Source organism: Coffea arabica, chromosome 6c (assembly GCF_036785885.1).
Source record: "Coffea arabica cultivar ET-39 chromosome 6c, Coffea Arabica ET-39 HiFi, whole genome shotgun sequence".
Taxonomy (NCBI): Eukaryota; Viridiplantae; Streptophyta; class Magnoliopsida; order Gentianales; family Rubiaceae; genus Coffea; species Coffea arabica.
Genome location: NC_092320.1, coordinates 41,649,453 through 41,662,108, shown reverse-complemented (window position 1 = coordinate 41,662,108; position 12,656 = coordinate 41,649,453).

The following is a 12,656-nucleotide window of genomic DNA, read 5'->3' as shown; positions in this document are numbered from 1 at the left end:
GTCTCAATAGGAGGAATCATTTGTGAATTTCTTCAAATTAATGTCCTTCACGCAAGGGATTTTTACCAATTTTGATAACATGGCCAAAAAGTGATTATTAGATGCTCATATTCCAAAGATCACTCTATGAAAATGATCGGATCCTACCTTACCTTGTGCACTACCCCTTTGGATGGTACAAAATATAAACGTGCAAGTCTCACTGGATTAAGTATCCGAGACACAAGGTGGCTTATTCCTAAACACGGGATTCCCTATGTGGCATTCCCTTTCTATGATTTAATGCATGATGCCATTTTATTAAAACAATAAAATATGCAATTTGAAATGAAACGTGACCTAAGTAACCCTTTATTTGCCAGAGTAGGCCTAAAATGGTATGCCATTATGAATTTATGAACAAAATACACCACAATTGTCAAACGTGCAATAGCCTATCTACAAGGGTAGGTCCTAGAAGAAGGTCATGCCAGACATTTTATTTCCTAACGTTTGTGAATGCGAAAGATAAGAAACAAGGAAACGTTAGTTCAACACATAATCACATAACACGTTGGACAATTAGATGATATAAAAGCAACAAAGAAATAAGGAAAGAGGGTGGGATCCTTCCCCTCGTGAATGGTGTTTCCTAATTTAGGGTAAGGTTGACTCTACCCTAGGCAATTCTAATATGGATGCATGAGATTGGGGTTCGCTAATACATCTAGACTCGATAAGCTCAGGTCTCCGAGCCTTCAGACTTAGAAACCAAGGGTCATCAATCCCAAGGTTCTTTGTCGGTGGCTCGAGCGATTCCCCAAACACCGCTACGCACACATCGTGTCACGGCTACGTGTTTGAGTGAATCTATCAAAAATCCTCAACCTTTGACTAAAAGCTAAAGGCTATCAACCCAAAACTTAAAGCGGAAGATTGAGTGACCCATTGGATCATGCTACACACACATCGTGTCGTGATCACATGTCCAAGTGGGTCGCCAAATCATAATAGGGTGGAGTGGCGTGACAAGCCACTAAAAGAAAAATAAATGAGGGGTAAAAAATTAAAGCGTATGCACGTATGCTAGTGCTCGTTTGGAGGGGAGGGATCGAGAACCAACGTGAGGCTCTAAGGTGATGTCCCGCACCCAAATGCAATGCAAGCGCGAGATAAACAAGTAAACATACATCCAATCAACCAATCATACATTCGTGAGCGAGGGAGGCAAAAGGTCCTAAAAAGGAAAATGCAACCCCAATATCCAAAATGCAATGCATAAAAGGGGTAGAAAAAGGAAAAGAATGGCTAAATCAAATGCTTGGACCCACTTAGGATGTCCCCAGTGGAGTCGCCAAGTTGTCGCGCCCCACTTTTTGATTGTGATGTGTGAGTAGTGTGTGTGAACGTGTGTAGAAGTGAAAGCAAAGACCGTGGGATTGTAAAATGCGACGGTTTTGGTCAAATAAAGTTCAAAAGGGTTTTATGTATGAAAAATGGAGTCGCCACTTGGTATAGAGTTAGGGTATACCAAGTCACCCAAAAATGATTTTTGTTTTTGAATGAAAAAGTAAACAAACCCTTTTTGAAAACTTTTAGGTCTACGTAACCAAAGAAAGGGATCGGGGGTCACGTTTGGTAAGGGAGAAGGCAAAGGCAGAGCTTAAGGCACTCCCTTACCCTAGCCAAAGCTAGTTGCGTGACTTAGCCCCACGTTTCCTAATTTTCTACCCAAGGTATGTATCGCATGTTGGATATGACTAGATGAATGCGAAATGGAAAGGAAAATGCAAACCTAAATCTAAATGTCTCTTATGAGATTTTTGGTCCCAATCACATGGGTTTGTGATGGCCAATAGGAAGAATCTCATAGAGGTCATAGGAAAATGCAAATGAAGACTCAAATATGTGCAAGTGTGAAAATGTATGAAGGATGCGAAATGTAAAAAAAAGGTAAGTGCAAGTGTGAAAATGTGATGAAATAAAGGTGTTCGTGTGTAAATGGATGAAAAATAGAATAGTAGATACATATAAGTGGAATTTTGAGTGCCATTTGTGAGGTGAGAAAAATAAATAAGTGATAGGAAGAAAGTGTTGAGAAAGTATGGATTGAGAAAAGTATAACTAGTGAGAAAATGTGAATTTAAAAAGATGAGGAAGTGAATGAAAGTGAATGAACCTAGAGGGATGCATCAAGTCGGGTACGGGAAGGACTCCTAACTTTACGACTTTGATTTTTCCTTGGATTAGAAGGAAGAACTAGCATGCTAAGGCTATTGAGTAGCCACACTCGCTCGTTTCCCTTATCGAAAGGGGACTCTCAAGCAAATGTACCCTATAACTAGCATGAGATGCAAAAACCTAAAAATGATGGGAAAAGGGGTTCAAGAATCATGCCAAATGATAAAACTAAGAAAAATGCATGAAATATAGTGAACATGCAAGTATGCACTAGTGAAAGGGAGATGGCCTATTGGGTCTAGCATTGGACTAGCCCTTTCTATAAATGAGCCACAACTAGCATTGGACTAGTGTGGTGACGTACATTCATCCATCACATTCATTCATGACTATGGAAAGCGAGTAGACATGTCAATCACCTATAAACACATAGCACATAACACTTAGCATGCTTGATTAGATGCAAGAACCTAATAAAGCAAGTAACACATAACACATAGGCATGCAAGTCACACAGGGCAAATAAAGCAAAGAAAGCCCTATCTATTACATTAGGGGAGCCCTACTACAATCTAAAAAGGGGAAATAAATAATAATTAAAATAAATACCTAACTATTACAAATTTGGCATTCAAGTGCCTTTCAAATGATAGATATACAAAGCTAAGGACAATAAAGCAAATAAATAAATAAATGAAATAAATAAATAAACATCCAAGGGGCATGCAATTAAACACGTAAAGTCACATAGAACACGTAGGGTCAAATAGAGTAAGAAATAAGGGATTAGGGTGTACCTCCCTTGAATTGGGGCCCCAGCGAAATGAAATTACTTATTTACCCTCCAAAATACAAAGAAAAGGTCAAGGCATCGCTTTAATTAACAATTAATCATAAAAGATAAAATGAATTGTGAAATTGAATCAATTAAATCATATAAACAAACCACATTTAAGAAGTCAAAAGAAGAAAGGACTTGATTGCAAAAATTAACAAAAAGCTTTGGGGATCAAAATTAAAGAAAAATAAAGTTTAGGGGCCTATTTGCAATTAAGTTAGGGACCCAATTGAAAGAAGTTAAAAATGTCCAGGGCCACAGTACAGTTATGGAAAAATGCAGGGGCTGATTTGCAATTTTATTTCTGGTTTCCTAAGAGACCAGGCCACTGGGCCAACTTTTGTCTATTTTTTGGGCCAAAGATCCCTTCAGCCTGCCGCAAAGCCCAGAGGCTACATATGGGTTGGCCTCTACTTGTCAATAAAACAAATCCAAACCAAAAGAGTGGGCTTTATCTCCCTAAGCCCAAGTCAAAAAATTCAACAAAATAAACTAAACAACTTCCTTAAGCCCAAATAAAATAACCTCTTAATCCAAAACACTTGTTTCACTAAACCCAACATGATAAAATCAACAAAAATTATTGAGCCACAATTATGTCCTAAAAACAAGAATTAATCTATCCACAAAGTCACATGAAATATGCAAACAGAGGATTAATCTTAAAAGGACAAAATTAGTTCGACTTTTCCAGATTTTGGGCCACAATGAAATTAAACAGAAATTGAAGGGTTAAATCGCAATTTTCAGAAATTAATGCTTCATGCCTCGCAGAGGCTTTCTTCTTGATGCAAATAAGAGGAAAAGTTTCTGCAACTTTTGATGCTTCTCAAATCCACAACACTCAAACATAGCATCTCAACATGCAAATGACGAAAATGGGAGAAATCCACTTGGGAAAACATGATTTTCTTTCCCTCTGCTCGACTAGCGAATGCTCAGGTTCTGGTCAGCTTTGCACTGGCCAGAACTCATCTCGATTGCGCACCAAAATTACATACGACACTCCTTTTTTGTTCAAATTTCTGGTTCAGGCATTTCATTAAACAGGTAAAGGGCGTTAATGACTTCGTCAAATTTTGGCTCAATTGAAACTATAATCAGCCCCAAATTTTTATCAGAAACAAGAAAATCAATCCAATCAACCCATAACCATTATGAACAACCACCGAAAAATTGCAAGAGATAGATTCACTATAGACAAATTTTGGGGTTGAGATTTCGTTTGGGCATTTTGTCAAACACTACGTTATCATGGAGGATTTTAGCAATTTTCTGCGTAAGGGATGGAAATCAGATCCCTAAATTATCAACAACACAAAAGGGATTCTAATCCAGTCAACATACAAAGCATGTGTATTTCAAAGAAACATGAACAATCAACATAAAATTGAAACAAAATGCTCACAACAAACCATTTCAATACCTTGACCAAAACTGAAATTTAAAGAGGGAAGAAAGAAAAACTTACAGTGCTCTTGCTTGGTGAAATTTGTGGATGACGGCAGATTCCAATGGTGTGCTTCAATCGTAGCATCCAACCCAAATCCATCTCCTTCCTCGGCATATCTCTCAAGTTCTGGGATTCAGAACCTTCACCATAACCCATATCCCATTTACACAAGAAATTGCACAGAAAGGCAGCCTTAACAAATCAATCTTCAACCCAAAATTAATTCTCTGTTTGAAGACTTCACTAAACAGCAAGTCGGTAGCCGAGATTCAATAGAAGAAAAAGGAAAAATAAAAAGATGAAGAAAATAAAGAGGCTTCCGTATCATATGTGCTTTGGGTAGCAGTGAAATGGTGACGTAGGTGGAGTACTGGTGGTTCGGGCAACTCTTCGGACGAACCCTCCTTGCTCGATTTTTATCGCAGCTTTGCGCCTCTGCTTTGGTTCTTCCGTTTCTTTCCCACAGTTTATCTGTAACTGCGTTGAGTTTTCTTATCAGGTTCTTCGTCGTCGCTGTCGTCTTGGGCTCCATCAGGTTTGGTGAGGGCAGGAGCTGTGGTTTTGAGGACATCGTCCTCAGCTTCAGATTCGGCTTCTGTTTAACCGCTGCAGTGATTGACTCGGAGCGAGAAACAGCAGCTTTGGTGGTTGCGCCAGTTGGTGGCTTCTTCTTAGCAGTCGCTGCAGCTGTTGCGGCGGAGGAGGAGGTCGATGACGATGACGAGGAGGCGAGATTCAAGTTCAGACGGCTGTTTCCCTTGAAATCTCCCTTTGCTGTTTGGGTTTTGCTTTGTTTTCTTACCCCACGAAGCTCCCTCAGATCTCCTCCAACCTAGTCGCCGGTCCTCTGCTTTTCCTCAGCCGAAGTCCTTCCCTCAGTCGTCCTTTTTCTTTTTTTTTTCCTGTGCTCTCTACCCAAACCTCTCTTCGTTTCTTTCCTTTTTGCTATCCCTCGGCTTTTCCTCTTTCCCAGCCGGCTTCCTTTTCCCTTGTTTTAGACCGCAGTTGCGGCCCTCTCTGTTTTTCCTTGGCTTCCCTTGTTCCGTCGCTCCTGATTTTCTCTTTTCCGCTTTCGTTTGTTCCCTCGCCCGAGACCTCCCAACAATTTCCCAATTTTTTTTTTTTTGCTCTCTCTGTCCTTTTTTTTCCTGCCCCTCCGTAACTCGTTTCTTCTTTTTTTCTTTTTGTTTCCCAAAAATTCCCTGAGCCCCCCAAGTGTCCTTGACACCTACCCCCTATACACTTGTCCTATAATTCCTTAGGCACTTGTCTAATGATTATTTTGTACACTTGTCCAACATGCACACTTCCACCTATTCACACATTTTCCCTTTCTTTTTCATTTTCATTTTTCTTCAAAATCAATTAAAAATAAATTAACAATTTTCAAACCAAATTTTAAGAGAATTAAAGCCACTTTTAACATCTTACAAAATGAAAATGAAGAATCTAACTCAATTAATAAATAAATAAATAATGATAAAAATGAAATTAAAAATAAAAAAAATTTGTTGTCTACACTTGAATTGTTTCTGGTTACATTTTTATTGGCATTATTAATTACTTGCAAGCTATTACCGAATTGTTATTTGGGCTTGTTATCTGAACTAGGTGTCTGCATGCGTGTTCTTGGCCTCACGAGCGTTTTGCTCACTCTGTAGATTTGTTTTCCTTAACAGGTTTGAATTCGGAGGTAAAATGGAGCAGCCCTCTTGATGTATTTTTGTTTTAGGGCTTGCTATTACTTTTGGTTATGCCTTTGGTTTTGGATTGTACTTTTGGTATGGAAATGTAACATTTGGACGAAATGTATTATGTATACTGACGTGTGATTTGGAGAATGGATGACTATTATTAAGTTTGAATACTTCCACATTTATTGTATCTAAGTTATTGGCTTGTATTGTGTGGTCCGGCTATAAGTTGAATGGAATTGCTTGAGTCCTGGCGAGAGCTAGGCAGGCGTCCCGCGGATACCCTTTGGTTCGCCTTAGGGAGAAGTGGGGGCGTTACAGTTGGTATCAGAGCGCTAGGTTAGAGATCTATATGGGGAAACATATTAGATACTCTACCTTAAGACTCGATGTGGGATGACTTAGTCATACCTAAAATGATACTCGGGGCGAACTAGCAACTAAGTTAGTTTTACCTAGAGTGATATTTGGAGACGAATTAGCGATTAGGTAAGCATGCATTACAGGATATACGAACTAAGTAGAGATTTAAATTCTAACCCACAAGGTGTTATTATGTTGCAGGGATGGAAAACGGAAATGGAGTTCCGGCAGCTAACGGGAATGGCCATGCTAATGGTCATATAGCGCCTCCTAGGCCTATCTTCTATCGAGCTTTGGTTGGGGAAGCTCGAGTACGCTACTTCCCATCTGACAGATATCCCCGCTGTGCTTGTGGGGTGACCTTTACTTCCCCAAACTATGTTGTACTGGCCTTGGACGACGAGCGTCGTCAGTTGGTGACTGCCAACTTAGACTTACAGGTTGAGGTGGACGAGTTTCGACAGATGGTGAGCGCTCAGGGCGAGAGGGTCGCCGAGCTTGAGGAGGCGATTGAGGGCGAGGTTGCCACATCTGCTGTGGTTAATGAGGAGCTCCGGAGCACTAGGGCTCAGCTTACTAGGCTGAGAGAGGAGGTTCGTAGTCGGGCTTCCGATATTGTAGCTGATGCCACTAGGCTAGTTGATGAGGCTATGGGGGTAGCCGAGGATTCTGAGGAGGATCCGGAGGAGGATCAGGAGGAGGATCCTGAGGAGGAGGTTCCTCCTGGTAGTCCTGCTGCGGACTAGGTCTAGCTTGATCGACCTCTTTTGACCCTTTTGACTAGTATTAGCAAGGGTGATGCTAAGTGCTGAGGCCATTGTATTTTGCATGACTGTGTGGCCTATTTCTGAGGCACTAGCTTTACTTTAGTCTTCTGTGACTAAAAGTACTCTTATGGCACCTGTGTGCTATACTTTTGTGACTACCCCATGACTTGCTAATTGTATGAACTGGGTATGCTAATTAATGTAAATTATTGTTAATTCCAATGTTTTCTTGATTGGTTCCTGCTTTCTATTTTGCATCACATAATTTATTTATTTCTTGCACTGGGCACACCTAGGTCATGGAAGGACTAAGAGGTGGTCGAGGCCGTGGTCGAGGTCGTGGGCGAGGGACTAGACAGGCCCAACCTCAAGGGGGTGACCAGGGATCGGCAACTGCACCGATCCAAGGTCAGGAAAATATTGAGGGTAATCAAGTGGCTGCTGCCATTAATAGGATGACTGATATCCTAGAGCGTTTAGCTGATAGACAGGACCCTGGACCGTTCAACCAACCTGGGGGTCAGGAAAGAGGAGTGGATAGAGCCTTAGAGAGATTCTTGAAATTTAACCCGCCTAAGTTACTTGGCAAACCTGATCCTGAGGTGGCGGAGAATTGGTTGGAAAGGATGACCAACATATTCGCTGCTTTAGATTACACTGAGGATAGGCGAGTGAATTTCGCTGCTTTCCAATTTGAGGGAGTAGCCCGTGCTTGGTGGGATATGACAAAAGGAAAATGGGAGAGAACTCAAACCCCTTGGACTTGGGAAAATTTCACAAGGGAATTTAATGAAAAGTTTCTTCCGCCCTTAATCCAAGAGAAGAGGGAGGATGAATTTATTAAGTTGAAACAGGGAACTCTTAGTGTAGCGGAGTATGAAGGAAAATTTACTAAACTTTCAAAGTATGCTCCCGAACTGGTGACCAATGAGCGGAAAAGGACTAGGCGATTTGTTCAAGGACTTAATGTGGAGATACAAGAGGGCCTGGCTGCAGCCCAGATCGCTACATTTACTGTGGTTTTAGAGAAGGCACAAAGGGTTGAGAGTGCTAGATTTCAAGTGAGAGACTTCCACAATAGAAAGAGAAATTTTTCTAGCCATGCTTCTGGACAGGCTAGTAAAAATGTACAGCCTTCCAAAATGGGAAAGGGAATGGGAGGACCAAGGACTGCTGGACCTTCAAGAGGAGCTTTATCTAGAGGAGGTCGTAGTGGACCGACACAGGCAAGAAGGGCGCCTTCTAGTGGTTCAGCGGTGACTCCTCAAGTCTCGTGTGGTTACTGCGGAAAACCCAACCATTCTGAAAATGACTGTTGGAGGAAGTCGGGGAAGTGCCTGGCTTGTGGTAGTACCGAGCATCAGCTTGCGAACTGTCCGAATAAAATGAAGACGAGAGGTGATGCCCAAAGGCCAGAAAAGCCAGCTTCTAAGCAAACTAGTGCCGGAGGGAGTCGACCGAATGTACCGGCTAGGATTTATGCACTGGACTATCAACAAGTTCCTGAGGCAACTGAGGTGGTAGAAGGTACGATTCCGATCTTTCACCGTTTAGCTAGGGTTTTAATTGATCCAGGTGCTATACATTCTTTTGTAAACCCTAATTTCATGAATGGGATAGACTTGAAACCAATTAAGTTACCATATGATCTAGAGGTTAAAAAGCCTACTGGGGATCAAAGTCTAATTGCTAATTTGGTGTATCCAGGTTGTGAAATCTGGATTGGGGAACGAAAATTATCGGCTAATTTGATGGGATTGATGATTAAGGGATACGATATAATTTTAGGAATGGATTGGTTAGCCCGTTATAATGCTCAGCTAAACTGTAGGACGAAGGTTGTGGAGTTGCGTATTCCAGGAGAGGCAACCCTGAAACTGGATGTAAATGGTAAATTAGCTTCGTCTGCACTTATTTCAGGAATTCGGGCTAGAAAGTTGTTAAGTAAAGGAGGTCAAGGATATTTGGCTTTTCTCATTAACACCCCTAGTGATAAAGTGAATTTGGAGGACATGCCTGTAGTGAAAGATTTTCCTGATGTTTTTTCTGAAGAATTGGAGTCTCTACCCCTGGAACGGGAAATAGTGTGAGAACCCGTAATTTTTCCATTTTCTAGGTTTTATTATATTTCCAGGTTTTCTTATTTTCAATGGTTTGTTTTCTGCACTTTTTGTATCCGAAAAATTTTCTAGATAAATTTTATGAGTAAATATAATTTTTAAAATGATTTTTCTAGTATCGGTTAGTTTTTGAGAAATTAAGAGTGTATATCGGACGTGGGACCCACTAGTGCGAAAAGTTCGGAAAAATTCGGCCAGTTCGGTTAAGTTTTGGATACTGGATTTAATTTACCGGGTGTTATTAGATATTTAGAGGTGCCAAGTGCATAGGTGTGAGAAAGACAAAAAGGTTAGGCATGACATTAATGAGAGGGACAAGTGTCTTGACATGTGTCAATTGGAGATTAAATCCTACAATTGACTTACTATTCAACCTTTTACCAATTACTAAATAAAACCAAAAATTGATCAAATATCTTCCATTTTTCTTCAAGCTTGGCTGAATTTCTCTCTAGGAAAGGAAGAAAGAAAACCTCTTCAACTTCTTGATTCTCTCTTGCTCAAATCCAAGAATTCAACCATCTAAACTTGTTTTTGTTCCATAGAAACACTTAAGGGAGTGATAGTGAGTTGTTTGGTGGAGTTTCTTGGAAAGTTAAGGTGACCAATAGCTCTCTCTCTCTTGTTCTTAAGGTAAGTTGTGAAGAATCACCCTCCTTCTTTAATTGATGCTTAAATCATGATTAGTGGTGGTATAAGGTGCAACTTTATGGATTATTTCTTGGTTTTGGTTGAATTGGTGAAATTTTATAATTTTTGGGGATTTTTCTGTTTTCATATGAGTATGATTATGTGGTCATGTATGATGATTGGAAATGATGTTTAAGGACTCTATGAGGTGGAAAAAGTGGACAATTGCAATCAATTTCTGTTTTGGACCAAAAATTGAAAAATTAGGGTTCTTGATTCTTCATTCTGCCCGAATTTATATCTCATAGTTAGAGGCCGAACTGGCCTTAGCTCAAAACATGAAAGTTGTGGAGAATGATATGTTATAGGTTCCTACAAAATTTCAGATCAATCGGAGTAGTGTAGAATGAGATAAGTCGAAATTACTATTGCTGTTCTGGTTTTACCCGAAATGGGGATTTGTGACTGTTATTGGTTGTTTTGGTCTGGATTGCTTCCGAATTAGTTGTTGAGGCCTTCTGAAGAAATTTAACCCTGTTTCTTAGCTTTCATCTGGTTTTGGAATTTCTGGATTTGAACTTGTAGAGCCTGAGTTATGATATTTCCGCTAGAATGTATTTTGGTGAATCTGTTTTACATTTTTGATGTAGTATTTTGCATTTTTGACCTGTTTGCACTCAAAACTGGGCTGAGTGACCTTCTGTGATGTTGTAGCCCTATCTTTTAGCTTCGCAATGGTGGGTCTTACACCTTCATCCGATAATCATAGGGCATTTGGTGCCATTACCGCAAAAAGAGGTCAAAAACTGTTTTTCAAGGCCAAAGCTAATTGCATTTCCGAATTTTCTGGTTTTCTCTACTGTTTGTATATGTTCATGGAACCCTATTGGGGTCATATTTGGCATTGATTTATGATCAGTTATCGAGTCTCATTGTACTTGTTTGTATGTTTTAAGGCTTACTTTTATTCCGGTCATTTCCTAGTTAACTTTTACTTTGAGCCTAGTGAATGACTTTTGGGAAATGAGATGACTTTTGTGTGAGATGTTGGGACTGATTTGAGGAAATAATGAAGCCTTAATGGCTGGAAAAGTAAGGAATCCAGGGGAAGTGCTGCCCAATATTCTAGGCCGTTTGGTTCTTTAAGTTGGATTTGCCTCTTGATAGAAATAAAAGGCTTTTGGGTTGTTTGGCGCCTAGGTCTTCATGTTATCTTTTTGTTCCAAGAAAATCATGTTTTCCACCCTCGCACTAGTATTTATTTGGCAAGGCGTACGACGTGTAGTCGAGCCTCACTTGCGCATTCCGTTTACTTGATTTTGGATGTGAAACCTTCAATTGGTTTATTTTGATTATTTTAGGGTTTTTGGCGATTAAGGCCAATCTGAAGTGAAAACTTTTGAAGTTGAACCGGTGAGTGTACCACTCCCCTCCATTGCTGTTTAACTTGATTTCTGCTCTGCAATCTGTTTAATTTGTTTGAGACGAAGGTGTACTTTATCACACTCGTTCTCTTGTCTGTTCATATGCCAATTTTGAGTGCCTATCTGAATCTGCCGTCTGAATCTGCTATCTGAATATGCTATTCTGTATCTGTATCTGAATCTGTTATTTGTGTCTGCATCTGTTCAGATTTCTATGACCTATGAGCTCAATCCTGTGGCTAAGTTATTTGAGTCGGGCCGGCAAGGGTCTGGACGATTAGATAACGAACCACGGTAGTCTGTTCGGGGATTTTTTGGTATTGAGACCCTTGATTCCGGTATACTCGAGTATTACCATTTCTGTTCGGTTACGGTGAGCGGGCCCGGTAAAGGGGGTGTTTGGTGGACGGAATTCGGTGTGAAGAGGGGTCTACGGACGTTTTGGTTCTATATACGTTGACGGAGAGTCAACCGGTTTGGATCAAGTACTGCGCTGGAAATTTGGCTCCTGAGAGCCACCCGTATCCTTCTGATTTGAATCATTGGTTCCTTTGCTTTACATCTGGCATGTGTATCTGATTTGTAAAATGTGAAATGCCATGATTTTTCTGCTATATGTTTGGTACCTCATTGAGCGCAAGCTCACCCCTTTCTATCCCTTTTGTTTTCCTTACAGGAAAATAAACACTTTTGGTCTGGATTTGACAAATGGCTGCCAAATTGAGCTAGTGGAACATATCTTTTGTATAGCTCATGTATTAAAACTCTAAGTGTACTTTTGGGGCGTTTTCTCTTTTGATTTGGCAAACCGTGTATATGTATCAACTTTTGAAAACTTTTGTATGTCATTTTGGATTGTAATCGCTAAAGTTCAGATGTGAATGTTTGCGTGCTCTTTTGATTGGGTTCTGACGGGTCGGTTACTATTCATGGCCGACTCCGGATTTCATTTTTTATTTTGGGTTATTTTACCATTTTAACTTGTTTCCACTCGTTTGTAAGTTTCGGATCGCAATAGATAGCTCTAGTCTGCATCGTTAGTCCTGGCGAGAGTTGGGCAGGCGGTCCGCCGAACCCTTTGGTTCGCCTTAGGGTGAGGTGGGGCTGTCACAAATAGCCTTTAAGATTGATGTAACTCCGGGAGTAACCCCTATTTCTAGGACGCTATATCGAATGGCCCCAGCCGAGTTGAAGGAGTTGAAATTGC